The sequence below is a fragment of the Eurosta solidaginis genome, chromosome 4 (genome assembly GCF_040869045.1).
Source record: "Eurosta solidaginis isolate ZX-2024a chromosome 4, ASM4086904v1, whole genome shotgun sequence".
Classification (NCBI taxonomy): Eukaryota; Metazoa; Arthropoda; class Insecta; order Diptera; family Tephritidae; genus Eurosta; species Eurosta solidaginis.
The window spans coordinates 173145888-173168960 of record NC_090322.1 but is presented as its reverse complement, the minus strand read 5'-3'; the positions used below and the strand labels follow the sequence as shown (position 1 = coordinate 173168960).

The following is a 23073-nucleotide window of genomic DNA, read 5'->3' as shown; positions in this document are numbered from 1 at the left end:
CCGAAATGACCGTGACGGGATCCCGACAACTATCCAGAAATGATGCCGAAAGGGTCCGCAAATGATCCCGTATTAGTCGAAAAAAAAGTCCCGAAAGGACCACGACGGGATCCCGGACGAATCACAAAAACCATCCAGAAATGATGCCGGTAGGTATCCCAAATGATCCCGAAATAGTCCCGAAATGACCTCGTCGGCATCCCGGACGGATCCCGAAAATTATCCAGAAATGATGCCGGAAAGGTTCCCAAATGATCCCCTAATAGTCCCGAAATTACCCTAATGGGATCCCGGACGGATCCCGAAAACCATCCAGAAATGATGCCGAAAGGGTTCCCAAATGATCCCGTATTAGCCGCGAAAAAGTCCCGAAATGACACCGACGGGATCCCGGACGGATCCCGAAAACCATCCAGAAATGATGCCGGATGAGCCCCAAAATGATCCCGAAAAAGTCCCCAAATGACCCCGACGAGATCCCGGACGGATCCCGAAAACCATCCAGAAATGATGCCGGAAGAGCCCCGAAATGATCCCGAAAAAGTCCCCAAATGACCCCGACGATATCCCGGACGGATGCCGAAAACCATCCAGAAATGATGTTGGAAGAGCCCTCAAATGATCCCGAAAAAGTCCCCATATGACCCCGACGAGATCCCGCACGGATCCCGAAAACCATCCAGAAATGATGCCGGAAGGGTCCCCAAATGATCGCGAAATAGTCCCGAAATGATTCCGGAATAGTACCGAAAATGTTCCAAAATAACCCCGACGGGATCCCGGACGGATCCCGTAAACTATACAGAAATGATCCCGGAAGGGTCCCAAAATGATCCCGAAATAGTCCCGAAAAAGTCCCGAAATTACCCCGGCGTAATCCCGGACCGATCCCGAAAACCATCCAGAAATGATCCCGGAAGGGTCTCGATATGACCCTTACGGGATTACAAATAAGGTGAAGCTAATTATAAAACCATGTTAATAAGGCAGCAGGCGCATTGGAGCGAATAAAAATTTAGATAGAAACATACAGGTAAAGCTAATAAAAGCGTGCTAATAAAAACAATTGATGGAGGGCGGATGGCGGGAGTAGAGGAGAGGACCACTGATCGTTCCTCCAAAATTGTCTAGATCTCGTTCTGTATGTACCAGATACCAAAAACTATTGATTTAGGAGAAAATTTAGATTGAGTTATAACAATTTATGGATTTTACACCAGAGGGGGAGATAAAGGGGGGCGGTCGGGGCGTGTCACTGCTTACTTTGTAAGCCCTCGACTTATTTGACCCCTTGAGTCTGTGATATTGGTGAAGGCCAGTATACGTAAAGTTATAATTTGTAAAAATTATGAAAAATAATTTCTCGAAGGGTCGTGGGACCCCCACTCCTCTTTCAATGTTCGAAAAAAATTTCGCTAGTAGACTACTGTCTGTGTCCCAAATTTCATCAAAATCCGTGTAGCCATTCTGGCGTGATTCAGTCGCAAAGACGAAAAAATATAATAATTAAATTATAACTGTTCCTAGGGGGCGGGGACCACGCCCCTTTTGAAAAATATATAGCTAGTAGATCCTTCTAGACTATTGGCTATATGTGTGCAAAATTTCATCCAAATCGGTCCAGCCGTTCTTGCGTTATTGAGTCACAAAGACAAACGTCTGGACAAACATCCAAACATCCAAACATCCAAACATCCAAACATCCAAACATCCAAACATCTTAACATCCAAACTTTCCCATTTATAATATATATTAGATATTAGATTAGACTAGCCTTTACCCGCGGCCCCGTCCGCAAGGAAAATTTTAAATATATGGGCTATTCGCGTTAGCCTGCTTATTATCTGTTTAAGATTTTGTTTTCTGTCTAATGCATTTTATTTTTGTAATTGAGTAAAAAAAAGAACTAAATGAGCTGATAACCTGATAGGATCCCAAATGATCCCGAAATTATCCAGAAAAAGCTACGAAATGACCCCAACGCTATCGCGGACGGATCCCGAAAACCATCCAGAAATGCCCCGAAAGGGTCTCCAAAAGTTCCCCTAATAGTCCCAAAAAAACCCGAAATGAGAGCGACACGATTCTAGACGTATCCAGAGAACCACACAGAAATGATCCCTGAAGGTGTTCCAAAATGATCCCGAAAAGGTTCCGAAATGACCCTGACGGGCTCCCGGGCGGATCTCAAAAACCATCCAGAAAATATCCAGGAAGGGTCGCTAAATTATCCCGACTAACTCCAGAAAAAGTTCCGAAATGGCTCCGAGGGGATCCACGATGGATCGCGAAAACCATACAGAAATGATTCCGGAAGGATTCCAAAATGATCCCGAAATAGTCCGGAATTGACCCAGATGGGATCCCGCACAGATCCAGAAATGATCCCGGAAGGGTGCAAAAACTATCCCGGAAAAGTAACAAAAAATCCCGAAATGGCTCCTACGGCATCCCGGACGGATCCAGAAATGATCTCGGAAGGGTCCCCAAATGATCCCAAAATGGTCGCGAAATGACCCTGATGGATCCGGCAAACCATCAAGAAATTATGCCGAAAGGGTCCCAAAATGATCCCGAAATAATACAGAAAAAGTCACGAAACGACCCCTAGAGGATCCCCAAATGATCCCGTATTAGCCCCGAAAAGGTCCCGAAATAACCCCGACGGGATCCCGGACAAATCCCGAAAATCATCCAGAAATGATGCCGGAAGGAATCCCAAATGATTCCGTAAAAGTCCCGCATTGATTCCGACGGGATCCCGAACGGATACCGAAAATCATCCAGAAGTGATGCCGGAAAGGTCCTCAAATAATCACCTAATAGTCCCGAAATGACCCTTAAGGGGTCATGGACGGATCCCATAAACCATCCAGAAATGATCCCGATATAGTCCCGAAGAAGTCCCGAAATGACCCTGACGGGATCTCGAACGCACCCCTAAATGACCCTGACGGGATCCCTGACAGATCCCGAAATCCATCCAGAAATGATCTTGGGAGGGACCCCAAATGATCCCGAAAAAGTCCCGCAATTATTCCGAGGGGATCCTGATCGGATACCGAAAACCATCTAGAAGTGATGCCGGAAAGGTCCTCAAATGATCACCTAATACCAAAATGACCCTGACGGCATCCCGGACTGATCCCAAAATCCATCCAGAAATTATCTTGGGAAGGTCCCAAAATTATCCCGAAATAGTCTCGGAAAAGTTCAGAAATTATCCTGACGGGTTCCCGGACGAATCCTGAAAGCCATCTCTAAATGATCCCGAAAAAGTCCCGAAATGACCCTGACGGGATCCCGAAAGGATTCCAAAAACTATCCAGAAATGATGCCGGAAAGGTCCTCAAATGATCTCCCAATAGTTCCGAAAAGACCCTGACGGGATCCCGAACGGATACCGAAAATCATCCAGAAGTGATGCCGGAAAGGTCCTCAAATGATCACCTAATAGTCCCGAAATGACCCTTAAGGGGTCATGGACGGATCCCATAAACCATCCAGAAATGATCCCGATATATTCCCGAAAAAGTCCCCAAATGACCCCGACGACATCCCGCACGGATCCCGAAAACCATCCAGAAATTATGCCGGAAGAGCCGGAAATGATCCCGAAAAAGTACCCAAATGACCCCGACATACTCCAGAAAAGGTTCCGAAATGGCTCCGAGGGAATCAACGACGGATCGCGAAAACCATACAGAAATGATTCCGGAAGGATCCCAAAATGATCCCGAAATAGTCCGGAAATGACCCAGATGGGATCCCGCACAGATCCAGAAATGATACCGGAAGGGTCCAAAAACTATCTCGGAAAAGTAACAAAAAATCCCGAAATGGCTCCTACGGCATCCCGGACGGACCCAGAAATGATCTCGGAAGGGTCCCGAAATGATCCCAAAATGGTCCCGAAATGACCCTGATGGATCCGGCAAACCATCAAGAAATTATGCCGGAAGGGTCCCCAAATGATCCCGAAATAAAACAGAAAAAGTTACGAAACGACCCCTAGAGGATCCCCAAATGATCCCGCATTAGCCCCGAAAAAGTCCCAAAATGACCATGACGGGATCCCGAAAGGATTCCGAAAACAATACAGAAATGATGCCGGAAAGGTCCTCAAATGATCCCCTAATAGTCCCGAAATGACCGTGACGGGATCCCGACAACTATCCAGAAATGATGCCGAAAGGGTCCGAAAATGATCCCGTATTAGTCGAAAAAAAGTCCCGAAAGGACCACGACGGGATCCCGGACGAATCCCAAAAAACATCCAGAAATGATGCCGGTAGGTATCCCAAATGATCCCGAAATAGTCCCGAAATGACCTCGTCGGCATCCCGGACGGATCCCGAAAATTATCCAGAAATGATGCCGGAAAGGTTCCCAAATGATCCCCTAATAGTCCCGAAATTACCCTAATGGGATCCCGGACGGATCCCGAAAACCATCCAGAAATGATGCCGAAAGGGTTCCCAAATGATCCCGTATTAGTCGCGAAAAAGTCCCGAAATGACCCCGACGGGATCCCGGACGGATCCCGAAAACCATCCAGAAATGATGCCGAAATGGTTCCCAAATGATCGCGTATTAGTCGCGAAAAAGTACCGAAATGACCCCGACGGGATCCCGGACTGATCCCGAAAACCATCCAGAAATGATGCCGGATGAGCCCCAAAATGATCCCGAAAAAGTCCCCAAATGACCCCGACGAGATCCCGGACGGATCCCGAAAACCATCCAGAAATGATGCCGGAAGAGCCCCCAAATGATCCCGAAAAAGTCCCCAAATGACCCCGACGATATCCCGGACGGATCCCGAAAACCATCCAGAAATGATGCTGGAAGAGCCCCCAAATGATCCCGAAAAAGTCCCCATATGACCCCGACGAGATCCCGCACGGATCCCGAAAACCATCCAGAAATGATGCCGGAAGGGTCCCCAAATGAACGCGAAATAGTCCCGAAATGATTCCGGAATAGTCCCGAAAATGTTCCAAAATAACCACGACGGGATCCCGGACGGATCCCGAAAATCATCCAGAAATGATGCCGAAAGGGTTCCCAAATGATCCCGTATTAGTCGCGAAAAAGTCCCGAAATGACCACGACGGGATCCCGGACGAATCCCAAAAACCATCCAGAAATGATGCCGGTAGGTAACCCAAATGATCCCGAAATAGTCCCGAAATGACCTCGTCGGCATCCCGGACGGATCCCGAAAATTATCCAGAAATGATGCCGGAAAGGTTCCCAAATGATCCCCTAATAGTCCCGAAATTACCCTAATGGGATCCCGGACGGATCCCGAAAACCATCCAGAAATGATGCCAAAAGGGTCCGAAAATGATCCCGTATTAGTCGAAAAAAAGTCCCGAAAGGACCACGACGGGATCCCGGACGAATCCCAAAAACCATCCAGAAATGATGCCGGTAGGTATCCCAAATGATCCCGAAATAGTCCCGAAATGACCGCGACGAGATTCCGGACGGATCCCGAAAACCATCCAGAAATGATGCCGGAAGAGCCCCCAAATGATCCCGAAAAAGTCCCCAAATGACCCCGACGATATCCCGGACGGATCCCGAAAACCATCCAGAAATGATGCCGGAAGAGCCCCCAAATGATCCCGAAAAAGTCCCCATATGACCCCGACGAGATCCCACACGGATCCGGCAAACCATCAAGAAATTATGCCGGAAGGGTCCCAAAATGACCCCGAAATAGTCCCGAAAAAGTCCCGAAATTACCCCGGCGTAATCCCGGACCGATCCCGAAAACCATCCAGAAATGATCCCGGAAGGGTCTCGATATGACCCTTACGGGATTACAAATAAGGTAAAGCTAATTATAAAACCATGTTAATAAGGCAGCAGGCGCATTGGAGCGAATAAAAAGTTAGATAGAAACATACAGGTAAAGCTAATAAAAGCGTGCTAATAAAAACAATTGATGGAGGGCGGATGGCGGGAGTAGAGGAGAGGACCACTGATCGTTCCTCCAAAATTGTCTAGATCTCGTTCTATATGTACCAGATACCAAAAACTATTGATTTAGGAGAAAATTTAGATTGAGTTATAACAATTTATGGATTTTACACCAGAGGGGGAGATAAAGGGGGGCGGGCGGAGGGTGTCACTGCTTACTTTGTAAGCCCTCGACTTATTTGACCCCTTGAGTCTGTGATATTGGTGAAGGCCAGTATACGTAAAGTTATAATGTGTAAAAATTATGAAAAATAATTCCTCGAAGGGGTCGTGGGACCCCCACCCCTCTTTCCATGTTCGAAAAAAATTTCGCTAGTAGACTACTGTCTGTGTCCCAAATTTCATCAAAATCCGTGTAGCCATTCTGGCGTGATTCAGTCGCAAAGACGAAAAAATATAATAATTAAATTATAACTGTTCCTAGGGGGCGGGGACCACGCCCCTTTTGAAAAATATATAGCTAGTAGATCCTTCTAGACTATTGGCTATATGTGTGCAAAATTTCATCCAAATCGGTCCAGCCGTTCTTGCGTTATTGAGTCACAAAGACAAACGTCTGGACAAACATCCAAACATCCAAACATCCAAACATCTTAACATCCAATCTTTCCCATGTATAATATATACTAGCCTTTACCCGCGGCCCCGTCCGCAAGGAGAAAATAAAATATATGTGCTATTCACGTTAGCCTGCTTATCAAGTTGTCTGTTTAAAAATTTTTTCTGTCAATGTATTTTATTTTTTAATACATTAAAAAAAAGAACTAACTGAGCTGATGGGCATGCTTACATGAATAGTACAATACACTTTTTTCGAATTAAAAAAAATACATTTTGTTTCTAAGTTAAATTAATTGATATGACAGGGGTGAAAGAATTACTACTCATAGAACAAAGGAGTGAAACTGCAATTAGCTAAAACCAAAAAGAAGTTTTTAAATGAAAGCAGTGTTGCCTTTTCGGGTATTTAGTTGGTTAAAATATTACAAAAATTTTAATTATAGTTGTAATAGTTCGTTACAGGATTCATTTAAAAATAGAACGAAAAAGCTGTAATATATTAAAGATAAAACATCCCGAATTTTAATTACGAATAATTTGCGGTAAATCCACGGCCATGTGTGCTGAATTACCGGTTTCGAAGAGACCTAAAATGATCCCGGAAGTGTCCCTAAATCACACCAAATAGTCACGAAATGATGCCGACGGGATCCTGGACAAATCTCGAAAACTATCCAGAAATGATGCCGGCAGGGTCCCAAAATAATCCCGAAGTAGTCACGAAAAGTCCCGAAATGACGCTGACGGGATCCCGGACGGATCCCGAAAACCATCCAGATTTTATTCCTGAACGGTCCGCAAATGATCCCGATATAGTCCGAAAAAGTCCCGAAAAAACTCTGACGGGATCCCGGACAAATCCCGAAAATCGCCCAGAAATTATCCCGGAGGAGTCCCAAAATGATTCCGAAATAGTAGTCACGAAAAATGCCCGAAATGACCCTGACGGGATCCCGAAAACCATACAGAAATGACTCTGGAGGGATCCCCAAATGATCCCGGAAAAGTCCACAAACCATCCAGAATTGATCTCTGAAGGTTCCGCAAATGATCCCGAAATAGTCCCGAAAGTCACGAAAAACTCAGACCCATCCCGAAAATCATGAAGGAATTATCCTGGAAGGGTCCCAAAATGATCCCGAAATAGTCCCGAAAAGGCGCGAAATAACCCCGACGGGATCCCGGACGGATCCAGAAAACCACCCAGAAATGATCTTTAAGGGCAACTGACCCCGAAATAGTCGTGAAAAAGTCCCGAAATTACCCCGACGGGATCCCTAAAGCCATCCAGAAATTATCCCTGAAGGATCCCCAAATGATCCAAGAACAGTCTCGAAATTCCCTGACATTTTCCCGAAAAAGTAAAAAAATAAACCCGACGGGATCTCGGACGGATCCCGAAAACGATCCAGAAATGATGCCCGAAGGGACCCCAAATGATCCCGAAAAATTCCCGAAATTCCCCCGATGGGATCCCGGACGGATCCCGGATCATCCAGAAATGATGCCGGTTGGTACCCCAAAATGATCCCGAAATAGGCCAGAAATGACCCCGTCGGGATCCCGGACGGATCCCCAAAAGTATACAGAAATGATGCTGGAAGGTGAAATGATCCCCTTAAAGAAAGATGAAAAATGAAATGATCCCATTATAGTTCCGAAATGATCCTGACGGGATTCCCGACGGATCCCGGAAACTATCCAGAAATGATGCCGGAAAGGTTCCCAAGTTATCCCCAAATAGTCCCGAAATTACCCTGACGGTATCCCGGACGGATCACGAAAACCATCCGGAAATGATGGCAAAAGGGTCCCCAAATGATCCCGCATTAGTCGCGGGTTCCGAAATGACCCTGACGGGATCCCCGAAGGATCCCGGAAACTATCCAGAAATGATGCCGGAAAGGTTCCCAAGTTATCCCCAAATAGTCCCGAAATTACCCTGACGGTATCCCGGACGGATACCGAAAACCATCTAGAAAAGTGGAAGATACCCCAAATGATCCCGAAAAAGTCCTGAAATGATCCAGACGGGATCCCGGACGAATCCCGAAAACTATCCATCTAGGTACCCCAAATGATTCCGAAATAGTCCCGAAATGACCCCGCCGGGATCACGGGCGGATCCCGAAAAAGTCCTGAAATGACTCCGACGGGATCCCGTACGGATTCCGAAAACCAACCAGAAATGATGAAGGTAGGTACCCAAATGATCCCGAAATAGTCCCGAAATGATCCCGACGGGATCCCGGACGGATCCCGAAAACCAACCAGAAATGATGCCGGTAGGTACCCCAAATGGTCCCGATATGACCCCGTCGGGATCCCGAACGGATCCCTAAAACTATCCAGAAATGATGCCGGAAAGGTCCCCAAATAACCCCCTAATAGTCCCGAAATTACGCCGACGGAATCCCGGACGGATCCGGAAACCATCCAGAAATGATGCCGGACGAGACCCCAAATGATCCCGCTAAAGTCCCAAAATGACCCCGACAGGGTCCCGGACGGATCCCGTAAACCATCCAGAAATGATGCCGGTAGGTACCCCAAATGGTCCCGATATGACCCCGTCGGGATCCCGAACGGATCCCTAAAACTATCCAGAAATGATGCCGAAAGGGTCCACAAATGATCCTGTATTAGTCGAGAAAAAGTTCCGAAATGACTCCGACGGGATCCCGGACGGATCCCGAAAACCATCTAGAATTGATACCGGAAGGTACCCCAAATGATGCCGAAATAGTCCCGAAATGACATCGACGGGATCCCGGACGGATCCCGAAAACCATCTAGAAATGATGCCGGAAGAGACCCCAAAACATCCCGCAAAGGTCCCAAAATGACCCCGACAGGATCCCGGACGGATCCCGAAAACCATCCAGAAATGATGCCGGAGGAGACCCCAAATGATCCCGCTAAAGTCCCAAAATTACCCCGACAGGGTCCCGGACGGATCCCGTAAGACATCCAGAAATGATGCCGGAAGAGACCCCAAATGATCCCGCAAAAGTCCCGAAATGACCCCGACAGGATCCCGGACGGATCCCGTAAACCATCCAGAAATGATGCCGGAAGAGACCCCAAATGATCCCGCAAAAGTCCCAAAATGACCCCGACAGGGTCCCGAACGGATCCCGAAAACCATCCAGAAATGATGCCGGAAGAGACCCCAAATGATCCCGCAAAGGTCCCAAAATGACCCCGACAGGATCCCGGACGGATCCCGTAAACCATCCAGAAATGATGCCGGAAGAGACCCCAAATGATCCCGCAAAAGTCCCAAAATGACCCCGACAGGATCCCGGACGGATCCCGTAAACCATCCAGAAATGATGCCGGAAGAGACCCCAAATGATCCCGCAAAAGTCCCAAAATGACCCCGACAGGATCCCGGACGGATCCCGTAAACCATCCAGAAATGATGCCGGAGGAGACCCCAAATGATCCCGCAAAAGTCTCAAAATGACCCCGACAGGATCCCGGACGGATCACGAAAACCATCCAGAAATGATGCTGGAAGAGACCCCAAATGATCCCGCAAAAATCCCAAAATGACCCCGACAGGATCCCGGACGGATCCCGTAAACCATCCAGAAATGATGCCGGAAGAGACCCCAAATGATCCCGCAAAAGTCCCAAAATGACGCCGACGGGATCCCGGACGGATCCCGTAAACCATCCAGAAATGATGCCGAAAGGTTCCCCAAATGATCCTGTATTAGTCGAGAAAAAGTTCCGAAATGACCCCGAAGGGATCCCGGATGGATCCCGAAAACCATCTAGAAATGATGCCGGAATGTACTCCAAATGATGCCGTAATAGTCCCGAAATGACATCGACGGGATCCCGGACGGATCCCGTAAACCATCCAGAAATGATGCTGGAAGAGAACCCAAATGATCCCGCAAAAATCCCAAAATGACCCCGACAGGATCCCGGACGGATCCCGTAAACCATCCAGAAATGATGCCGAAAGGTTCCCCAAATGATCCTGTATTAGTCGAGAAAAAGTTCCGAAATGACCCCGAAGGGATCCCGGATGGATCCCGAAAACCATCTAGAAATGATGCCGGAAGGTACTCCAAATGATGCCGTAATAGTCCTGAAATGACATCGACGGGATCCCGGACGGATCCCGTAAACCATCCAGAAATGATGCTGGAAGAGACCCCAAATGATCCCGCAAAACTCCCAAAATGACCCCGACAGGATCCCGGACGGATCCCGTAAACCATCCAGAAATGATGCTGGAAGAGACCCCAAATGATCCCGCAAAAATCCCAAAATGACCCCGACAGGATCCCGGACGGATCCCGTAAACCATCCAGAAATGATGCCGAAAGGTTCCCCAAATGATCCTGTATTAGTCGAGAAAAAGTTTCGAAATGACCCCGAAGGGATCCCGGATGGATCCCGAAAACCATCTAGAAATGATGCCGGAAGGTACTCCAAATGATGCCGTAATAGTCCCGAAATGACATCGACGGGATCCCGGACGGATCCCGTAAACCATCCAGAAATGATGCTGGAAGAGACCCCAAATGATCCCGCAAAAATCCCAAAATGACCCCGACAGGATCCCGGACGGATCCCGTCTACCATCCAGAAATGATGCCGGAGGAGACCCCAAATGATCCCGCTAAAGTCCCAAAATGACCCCGACAGGGTCCCGGACGGATCCCGTAAACCATCCAGAAATGATGCCGGAAGAGACCCCAAATGATCCCGCAAAAGTCCCAAAATGACCCCGACAGGATCCCGGACGGATCCCGTAAACCATCCAGAAATGATGCCGGAAGAGACCCCAAATGATCCCGCAAAAGTCCCAAAATGACCCCGACAGGGTCCCGAACGGATCCCGAAAACCATCCAGAAATGATGCCGGAAGAGACCCCAAATGATCCCGCAAAAGTTCCAAAATGACCCCGACAGGATCCCGGACGGATCCCGAAAACCATCCAGAAATGATACCGGAATGGACCCCAAATGGTCCCGAAATGACACCGACGGGATCCCGTACGGATACCGAAAACCATCCAGAAATGATGCAGGCAGGTACCCCAAATTATCCCGAAATAGTCCCGAAATGACCCTGACGGGATCGCGGACGGATCTCGAAAACCATGCAGAAATGATGCCGGAAGATACCCCTAATGATCCCGAAATAGCCCCGAAATGGTCCCGACGGGATCCCGGACGGATCCCTAAAACCATCCAGGAATGATTACGGAAAGGACCCAAACTGACCCCGAAAAAGTCCCGTAATGATCCCGGAAACCATCAAGAATTTATCTCTTGAAGGTACGGAAATGATCCCGAAAGTACCCCGACGGGATCCCGGACGGATCCCGAAAACCATCCAGAAATGATGCCGGAAGGGTCCCCAAATGATCGCGAAATAGTCCCGAAATGATTCCGGAATAGTCCCGAAAATGTCCCAAAATAACCCCGACGGGATCCCGGACGGATCCCGAAAACTATACAGAAATGATCCCGGAAGGGTCCCAAAATGATCCCGAAATAGTCCCGAAAAAGTCCCGAAATTACCCCGGCGTAATCCCGGACCGATCCCGAAAACCATCCAGAAATGATCCCGGAGGGTCTCGATATGACCCTTACGGGATTACAAATAAGGTGAAGCTAATTATAAAACCATGTTAATAAGGCAGCAGGCGCATTGGAGCGAATAAAAAGTTACATAGAAACATACAGGTAAAGCTAATAAAAGCGTGCTAATAAAAACAATTGATGGAGGTCGGTTGGCGGGAGTAGAGGAGAGGACCACTGATCGTTCCTCCAAAATTTTCTAGATCTCGTTCTGTATGTACCAGATACCAAAAACTATTGATTTAGGAGAAAATTTATATTCAGTTATAACAATTTATAGATTTTACACCAGAGGGGTGACAAAGGAAGGGGGGCGGGCGGAGGGTGTCACTGCTTACTTTGTAAGCCCTCGACTTATTTGACCCCTTGAGTCTGTGATATTGGTGAAGGCCAGTATACGTAAAGTTATAATGTGTAAAAATTATTGAAAAATAATTTCTCGAAGGGGTCGTGGGACTCCCACCCCTCTTTCCATGTTCGAAAAAAATTTCGCAAGTATACTACTGTCTGTGTCACAAATTTCATCAAAATCCGTGTAGCCATTCTGGCGTGATTCAGTCGCAAAGACGAAAAAATATAATAATTAAATTATAACTGTTCCTAGGGGGCGGGGACCACGCCCCTTTTCAAAAATATATAGTTAGTAGATCCTTCTAGACTATTGGCTATATGTGTGCAAAATTTCATCCAAATCGGTCCAGCAGTTCTTGCGTGATTGAGTCACAAAGACAAACGTCTGGACAAACATCCAAACATTCAAACATCCAAACATCCAAACATCTTCACATCCAAACTTTGCCATTTATAATATATATATTAGATTAGATTAGATTAGATATTAGATACTAGTATCGCCTGTGGTCGAAATTCGACCAACTTGTATTTTTTTCAACTCAGTGTATGCATCCAGTGTTGGGGGTAGTGCAATAATGCGTTAATAGTTAAGCAGTGAGTGGAAATATAGCAAACTGGTCTAACATACTTAAATTTTTCATTAAGACTTTGTAATTTTTGATTGTATTTTCTTAAATTTTCTACAAAATTTTCAAATGTAATTATAACGTTTTGATATGGAACTCCTTAAACAAAAATATAAAAAATATGTAAAATCAAAAGAAATTGACATAGAATTATGGTGAAATTACTTGAAATTAAATTGAAAAATAGATTTTTCCACACCACCCGGGAGGTCCCCGTTAGAGGTTTACGCCGATCACTTTATCGGCGGCGGCGGCGTAGGCGGCGCGCCGGCGTACGCCGGTGTTCTTACTTTAAAAGCTTGAGTTTTCTATTTAAAAAAATAATATCCAGGAAAGGTTTTGTTTATATGTATTTAAGGAAATCAACGTGTTGGCCATTTCGGAAAGATCCGGGGTTTTTGCATCAAAATCTCGCAGACCGTTAAAAAATTTTCAGGAGTAGCTCCTTGCGAAGGGATTGTCCCTCGTTCGCATGCTCCAGATAGGCTTCGAACCTACCCCCGGTCTTTGGAATTGGTACTGCTGCGTCTGCTGAAAAGAAATAGAGATACATAAAAGAGTCACACTTTTGCCTGTATATCTCGTGCAAAGCGTGGTTTCACCTAGGGTTAACTCCTAATAATCGTCGCGAACACAATTTCTTTAAATCATTTGTCGCTCCTTGGCGGTCACGCATAAAGGCGACTTAGGGTTGCTATGAATGATCTATTAATACTCATGACTATCGTGGCACAGTGCGCCTCCAGTTTTTTCGGCTGTTTTTAAGAGCTAAAATTTCCGATGTGCGAACAGTAGGAATCCCTACCACCAGTCGCTACCACGCCTCCTGCCCTCATGCCATATGCTAGCACAGAAGCTATAGGACTGCGACTTCGAACACATACCTTCGTCGACGTCACTTTCCTAGAAGCTCTAGGTGTAGCTCCGAAGACTTTCCAATGGATGCTTTTTTCGCGCTATGCTGCCGAGCTACACTTTGAAACGTTAGGGAGTGACTATTCGGCCGAAGATGCCGCCCTCGAAATCATAAGTAGTCTAAGTGGATGTAATTGCGTCATGGGTGGAAATCCGTATAATCCTCGGCGCATCTACACAATTAAAATTTTACAAGGACCCTGGATAAAATTTTTAAAATGTAGACCAAAGAATGCAGACGTTTGTGTTCACAACATTGATTTCAATAGTCTTCGTTAAATCAAATTTAGAATGAAAGTCGACGCATTTTAAGTTGAAAGTTGTTAACTACTGTTTTCCGGCCTTACGATATAGGAGCTCATTATGGATGACCGCGTAGCTTAAGTTTTCAGACAAGTTCGACTGTCCACTACGTTAGGGTAGTATCACACACGGTCATTAGTTCCACTGTCTTGGGAAAGCTTTTGCTTCACCACTTTGAGTGTTCTTGCGAAGGACAAAGCCTCATCTGGTAGATATATGTGCCTACGTATTCACAATTGTAAAAGGAGCCGTAACGTGTAGGTGATATTTAAACTTGGTTGATAGGCTAATCAATGTGATTCACTCCAAGGGACTAGTTTTGGATAGGGCCGCCAACTTTAGGAAATGTCAAACCGGGAGACTTGGGTGTTGAAGGATGAAGTGTGAAAATGAAGATTAACATTTCAGACGCTAATGTATAGTTCCGTAAATAAACAACAGATGTTTGAGTGAAAGCCCAAGTGATTTTTCAAACTTCTCTCATACGTACATATATCCTCAACTTAAGTGTGAGGTAAGAATCATTTCAAAGGAGTGTTTATTTCCCTAGAACCTACTAAAGGATTTTGCATCAATGATTTCGCTTATTCTTGAGGACATTTTAAAAACATGTCCGCCTTGGGTCATTTTATTTGAATTAATTGTTCACTATTAATTTTTTCAAAAATGCAAAGTGAGCATATAAATTTATTATATAACTTTTCTTTTAGTATTTTGTTTTAATAACTTGCTGAATTGTGTGATGCAAAATCCGTGTTAAGCTGACATCGAAAGCGCCTGTTTTTTCAAATAACTTTTGAATAGTTATAAAGAGTTAAATTTCGCAATTAGTTTCTTATAACTGGCAGTGATGCGCATCCGTTGATACCACTTTCGACCATATCCGACCAATTTTCGACATGAAAAATAAATGGCCTAAACAGTCTTAAACGAGTAGAAAATATAGTAACGCGCCGGACGCCGCGCCGCCACGCCGATATTTTTGACATTCGGCGGCGGCGTGCGAAAAACGACCAAAATCGGCGGCGGCGGCGGCGTTTATCGGCGGCGTATATCTCTAGTCCCCGTTGGGGCGCTACCGAAGTTAGTTTTGTGTGCTCGGTTCCCCAGTAGGCCTATATCACCCATATACATATATCGCCCATTTACTTCAATAGTGTCATAATTCAAAAAACACGAACTTTTAGGTAAAAACGAAGAAATGTGCTAAAGGAATTTAGCCTATTTCACGCCACCCGTTAGGTATGCAATTGGCTCTTTACCGAGTTTAACTTTGTATAAATACATATGTAGTATGTACATAAGTGTGACAAAAAACGAAAATTTCGACTAGAATAGAGGATACCTTCATAAAAAATTAAAATCATTCAAGGTTCGAATCGAGCTCAAGGCCAGAACAATAATTTTTTTCTAATGATAATTATTGTTATTTTTTAATTTTTCTAAATTTGAAAAATTGTATTTTGTTTTTGGAATAGTAAGTAGAAAATTTTTCAGACAAACTGCCATAGCTGCGGAGATAGATCCATTTCGAAGGGTGCTAAGCCTTCATCATCAGTACGCTTTAGGCATGCTGCGCTGACCATTTAGCTATACAGCGGTGGTTTATTTAGAAAATTTAATTTAGAAAAATTAAAAAATAACAATAATTATCATTAGAAAAAAATTATTGTTCTAGCCTTGAGCTCGATTCGAACCTTGAATGATTTATCAATAGGCCGATAAAAACAAAAGCAATTGTTAAAAATAAAAATATAAAAAAATTATGTAATGACAAAGAAGGCAAAGTTTACTAAAAAAATTTAAATGAAAGAACAAAAATTAAGTACTTAAAGTGCGAAAAAAATTAAGTGAAGTGCATAAACAGTTCCATATAAAAACTCAATAAGTGCAATTAGACTTTTTTTTTGGGTTTTAATGTTATCATTGTGGGAATATGAAGGTTCATGTTATGATGTTAGGATATTTAATGTGGAGATTGCAATTCAGATCTATGTACGTAATTAATTTATATTAAATTTGTAAACACTCCATTTCATAAATATCTACCATAAAATATCGTCTGTGAACGATATAATACTAAGATTAACAAAGCAGAATAAATTAGAAAGAAAAGAAAAACAAACAAAAACATTGAAATTATTCACGCAAACATATTTACTAAAATAAAATTGATTTCATAACTTTAAGCGACATAAACAAATTAGGATTATGGGATCTAAGCATCCGATTAATGGGCATATAATCCAACAAAGTTAGCCTAATAATAAATATAGTAGGTAATATACTGCCTATGCAATATTTCGAGCTAAAATCGAAAACGTTTTTGGGTCATTTTTTTCGTTTAATATACAACGTGCAATCAAGTTGCATTTAAATAATAATAAATTAAGTTGAAATATAAGATAATATAATAAAATTAGAAATATAAAAATAAATTAGCATAAAAGACAATATACAAATTTTACGTTATATCTTTGTAGCAAATTTATTTATTTTTTGTTCAGTATAAGACGAACTATATATAAAATGAGCATAAAATCTGGAAATGCAAAAAACATTTTGGGTCATATTTGCAGTTAATTGTTATAAATAAGTAAATTTAGTGAGTTTGAACAAAAGTTGACTCATTATTTGTGATTTCATGTTTTTTTGAAAGCAACTAAAATAAAAACCAAAGAATCTGTTAAATGAAGACCTATACATTTACGTGTAAGTAAAACGTGTCCAAAAAAATAGGCCCGTTAAGTTATTACTTCTCTTTAAAGTTTTTTTATGCGCTAACAATTAGTTTAGAACAGTTTTTTTAAAGATTTTGGTACAGACCAATATAGGTAAGTGGCAACAATGGGAAACAATATTTTATTTGAACTGAAAATGAGAGAGGCAGTAGTTCTCTCACCATTTGGCCGATACGAATATGTACATATGCGTATTATTATATGGATAGTAGGGTAATAAACGGCAATGCAATATTTCGACCTAAAATCGAAAACGTTTTTGGGTCGTTTTTTTCGTTTAATATACAACGTGAAATTTTCCGATACAATCAAGTTGCATTTAAATAATAATAAACTAAAATGAAATAAAAGATAATATAATAAAATAAAATAAGAAATATCAATATAAATTAGCATAAAAGACAATATACAAATTTTAATGTAATATCTTTGTAGCAAATTTATTTATTTTTTGTTCAGTACATTTTGGGTCAAATTTGCAATTAATTGTTATAAATAAATAAACTTAGTGAGTTTGAACAAAAGTTGACTCATTAACTCAAACAAAGAATCTGTTAAATAAAGACCTATACATTTACGTGTAAGTAAAATGTGTCCAAAAAAATAGGCCGGTTAAGTTATTACTTGTCTTTAAAGTTTTTTTGTGCACTAAAAATTATTTTAGAAACATTTTTTAAGGATTTTTGTACAGACCAATATAGGTAAGTGGCAACAATGGGAAACAATATTTTATTTGAACTGAAAATGAGTGAAGCAGTAGTTCTCTCACCGTTTGCCGCGTACGAATGTGTACATATGTATATGAAACATTTGAGCAACGCGACAATGCAACTTTTGGAATTTCGAATTCAGGGGGATTTGTGAACATAATGGGTCCTACAGATGGCAATTTCGATATTTGCACAGATTTTTTCTATTAATTATAAACAAATAGAGTAATATTTGTTAACAAAAATAGGCCTATGCACTGCGTATGATCCATACGAATCGATTCATATAACTTTTATATGATTTTACGTACGCTAACTATGCGAAACAGCCTGTCAATTGATTGTATGGAAATTTTGTTAGCGTATTAATATATAGATTATAAAATCAATATTTGCTATATAGAAATAAAAAATAAAGTTTTTGTACAAAAAAATTTGCCTGGAGATGCGGGCCATTGATCCCCGTACCTCTCACATGCTAAGCGAGCGCTCTACCATTTGAGCTACACCCCCACGTGAACAATTAGTGTCAAATGCGTAATAACACATAAGACAGCATATTCAACTGCTGTGAATACCTTCACGTGCACAATTCATACTTTATGTGCTGTATATATACAGGAGTATTTAGCAAATTACCTATGTACATAAATATAGTTAATAACTATTCATTCATCGGTATAGTTTCAACCGGGCCAAATGCGATTAAAGCGAGCTTACTCTTGGTATTTCATTCGACTAATACTAGTTTTGACGAATTTCTGTGGCATACATATATCCCGTTTGTTTAAGTTTCTTGTAGGACAAGGAAAGCTACGTTTCACATACATATAAGAACGGATATAAAGTGGGACTAGTCGCCTCTATCCAACACTCGTTTGGCGTATTCCGAACCATGGTTTCCACTTATCCCATTTCAGCCAGAACTGGTTTATTTTTTTTTTTCAGGTTTGATCCAGTGATCCACTTTTGTTCGGATTTGTTCCTCAAGGGAGATATATTACTGAACATTTTAGTGAAAATAAACAAAAGTTAACATAGTAAATCGGTCATGATGGGCATATAATAACTGGACACTGGTGTCACATATATATGAAATAAGGCCTGGTCAGTAGCAGCATATGTAGGAAGTCCGGATTGCATGAAGAAAAGGTGGAGCACGTGTTGTGCTGGTGCCCTGCTCTCTCGAGTTCAAGGTCCTTGCTACTAGAGGCAGCAGCGCCTCTAGTAATAAATTCTGGTAACACCACTGACACATTCAATCAAAGTGAGGTATTTATTGACCGGTCAGTTCAACCTAACTAACCCAGTAGTTCACATTATGCTATTAAATTTGCTTAGTGAAAGATGTAAAATGCAAGCGCACGTTGTACTTTTATTTACTTACTTTTTATTTTTGAATTTCTAATTTAATAGCAAAATTTACCGCACGCAAATAGTGGTATATTTACATAGAACAATTTGCGTCTTTTTGATGTATGATCCATTTATTCTGATTTTATTTAAAACGTTTGTCGTTCTCAGGCGTATGAAAAATTCTTCTTTTATTCAATAAATTTCATTGATATATGCCAAAAATTTGTAACTTTAGAAAAGCGTTTTTGTCGTTCAACATTGAATTTATCGTACTATAAAAATAAAATAAAAATGTAAGGCGCGATAGCCTCCGAAGAGATTTTAGGCCGAGCTTCTCTTGTTCGCACTATAGCAAACAAACATTTTCGCAGTTTTGACCATTTTGGTTTATAGGACCATTCGCGAAGCTGTTCCTAAGTTTTCTCTATAACGATGAGATCCCACATTGCGGATTACGATGCTAATAGGTTTCTGAACCAACATATTTTAAAGCAATAACCAACCCTACCTGCTTTTAAAGTAACGCCGATTTTAATGATGAATTTTGGGTACGCATTGGAAAGTTCCAGCTCCAAGAAAAAAGGGGTCAATGCAGACGAAAAGAATGTAGATGAAAGTACAAAAAAAAATAAAATTTTTTTTTACATAAATTTTAATAAAATAAAGCAGAAAATTAAGAAAGGCTATGTAACTGTTTTTGTATACAAAAATAAATAATCCGTTGCCTTTTTATACTCAGTTGAGCAGAGCTCACAGAGTATATTAAGTTTGATTGGATAACGGTTGGTTGTACATATATAAAGGAATCGAGATAGATATAGACTTCCATATATCAAAATAGTCAGGATCCAGAAAAAATTTGATTGAGCCATGTCCGTCCGTCCGTCCGTTAACACGATAACTTGAGTAAATTTTGAGGTATCTTGATGAAATTTGGTATGTAGGTTCCTGAGCACTCATCTCAGATCGCTATTTAAAATGAACGATATCGGACTATAACCACGCCCACTTTTTCGATATCGAAAATTTCGAAAAACCGAAAAAATGCGATAATTCATTGCCAAAGGCGGTTAAAGCGATGAAACTTGGTAGATGGGTTGACGTTATGACGCAGAATAGAAAATTAGTAAGATTTTGGACAATGGGCGTGGCACCGCCCACTTTTACAAGAAGGTAATTTAAAAGTTTTGCAAGCCGTAATTTGGCAGTCGTTGAAGATATCATGATGAAATTTGGCAGGAACGTTACTACTATTACTATATATATGCTAAATAAAAATTAGCAAAATTGGATGAAGAACACGCCCACTTTTTAAAAAAAATTTTTTTTAAATTCAAATTTTAACAAAAAATTTAATATCTTTACTGTATATAAGTAAATTAAGTCAAAATTCAACTCCAGTAATGATATGATGCAACAAAATACGAAAATAAAAGAAAATTTCAAAATGGGCGTGGCTCCGCCCATTTTCATTTAGTGTGTCTAGAATACTTTTAATGCCATAAGTCGAACAAAAATTTACCAATCCTTTTGAAATTTGGTAGGAGCATAGATTCTATGACGTTAACTGTTCTCTGTGAAAATGGGCGAAATCGGTGGAAGCCACGCCCAGTTTTTATACACAGTCCACCGTCTGTCCTTCCGCTCGGCCTTTAACACAATAACTTGAGCAAAAACTGATATATCTTTACTAAACTTAGCCCACGTACTTATCTGAGCTCACTTTATCTTGGTATAAAAAATGGCCGAAATCCGACCATAACCACGCCCACTTTATCGATATCGAAAATTACGAAAAATTAAAAAAATGCCATAATTCTATACCAAATACGAAAAAAGGGATGAAACATGGTAACTGGATTGGTTTATTGACGCAAAATATAACTTTGGAAAAAACTTTGTAAAATGGGTGTGACACCTACCATATTAAGTAGAAGAAAATGAAAAAGTTCTACAAGGCGAAATCAACAGCCCTTGGAATCTTGGCAGGAATACTGTTAGTGTTATTGAATATATAAATAAATTAGCAGTACCCGACAGATGAATTTCTGGATCACCTGATCCAAATTTGGTCGATATCGCGAGAACGCCTTCACATATACATCTAAGGGCCACTCGCTTTTAAAACCCTCATCAATACCTTTAATTTGATATACAAACACATTCTAGAGTCAACCCTGGTCCACCCTAATGGCGATATCTCGAAAAGGCGTGCACCTATAGACCTAATGCCCACTCCCTCTTAAAATGCTCAGTAACACCTTTCGTTTGATACCCATATCGTAAAAACATTCTAGAGTCACCCCTGGCCCACCCTAATGGCGATATCTCGAAAAGGCGTCCACCTATAGACCTAATGTCCACTCCCTCTTAAAATTCTCAGTAACATCTTTCCTTTGATACCCATATCGTACAAACATTCTAGAGTCACCCTTGGCCCACCCTAATGGCGATATCTCGAAAAGGCGTCCACCTATAGACCTAATGCCCACTCCCTCTTAAAATGCTCAGTAACACCTTTCGTTTGATACCCATATCGTACAAACATTCTAGAGTCACCCCTGGCCCACCCTAATGGCGATATCTCGAAAAGGCGTCCACCTATAGACCTAATGCCCACTCCCTCTTAAAATGCTCAGTAACACCTTTCGTTTGATACCCATATCGTACAAACATTCTAGAGTCACCCTTGGTCAACCTTTATGGCGATATCTCGAAAAGGCGTCCACCTATAGAACTGAGGATTACTCCCTTTTAAAATACTCATTACCACCTTTCATTTGATACCCATATCGTACAAACACATTCTAGAGTCACCCTGGCCCACCCTAATGGCGATATCTCGAAAAGGCGCCCACCTATAGACCTAATGCCCACTTTCTCTTAAAATGCTCAGTAACACCTTTCGTTTGATACCCATATCGTACAAACATTCTAGAGTCACCCCTGGCCCACCCTAATGGCGATATCTCGAAAAGGCGTCCACCTATAGACCTAGTGCCCACTCCCTCTTAAAATGCTCAGTAACACCTTTCGTTTGATACCCATATCGTAAAAACATTCTAGAGTCACCCTTGGTCCACCTTTATGGCGATATCTCGAAAAGGCGTCCACCTATAGAACTAATGATTGCTCCCTTTTAAAATACTCATTACCACCTTTCATTTGATACCCATATCGTACAAACACATTCCAGAGTCACCCCTGGCCCACCCTAATGGCGATATCTCGAAAAGGCGTCCACCTATGGACCTAATGCCCACTCCCTCTTAAAATGCTCAGTAACACCTTTCGTTTGATACCCATATCGTACAAACACATTCTAGAGTCACCCCTGGCCCACCCTAATGGCGACATTTCGAAAAGGCGTCCACCTATAGACCTAATGGCCCCTCCCTCGTAAAACGCTCAGTAACACCTTTCATTTGATTCCCATATCGTACAACTAGAGACACCCCTGGTCCACCTTTATGGCGATATCTCGAAACGGCGTCCACCTAGGGAACTAAGGATCACTCCTTTTCAAAATACTCATTAACAGCTTTCATTTGACACCCATATCGTACAAACACATTCTAGAGTCAGCCCTGGTCCACCTTTATGGCGATATCCCTAAATGGCGTCCATCCATAGAACTATGACCTACTCTCTCTTAAAATACTCTTTAATACCTTCCATTTGATACACATGTAATACAACCACATTCCAGGGTTACCCTAGGTTCATTTTCCTACATGGTGATTTTCCTTATTTTGTCTCCATAGCTCTCAACTGAGTATGTAATGTTCGGTTACACCCGAACTTAGCCTTCCTTACTTGTTAATAATTTGTTTGCCTTGCCATTTATAATTTGTTAAACTGATCTGAATAATAATTATTTTTCTTATGATAATAATTGTTTTTTT

The 23073-nt window shown here is 42.2% G+C and overlaps 1 protein-coding gene across 6 annotated transcripts in view; it reads right to left on the bottom strand.

Moving 5' to 3' along the window:
• rdgA (retinal degeneration A) overlaps positions 1–23073 on the bottom strand; it is a 1310388-nt gene that overhangs the window by 986903 nt on the left and 300412 nt on the right. The window lies entirely within an intron of this gene.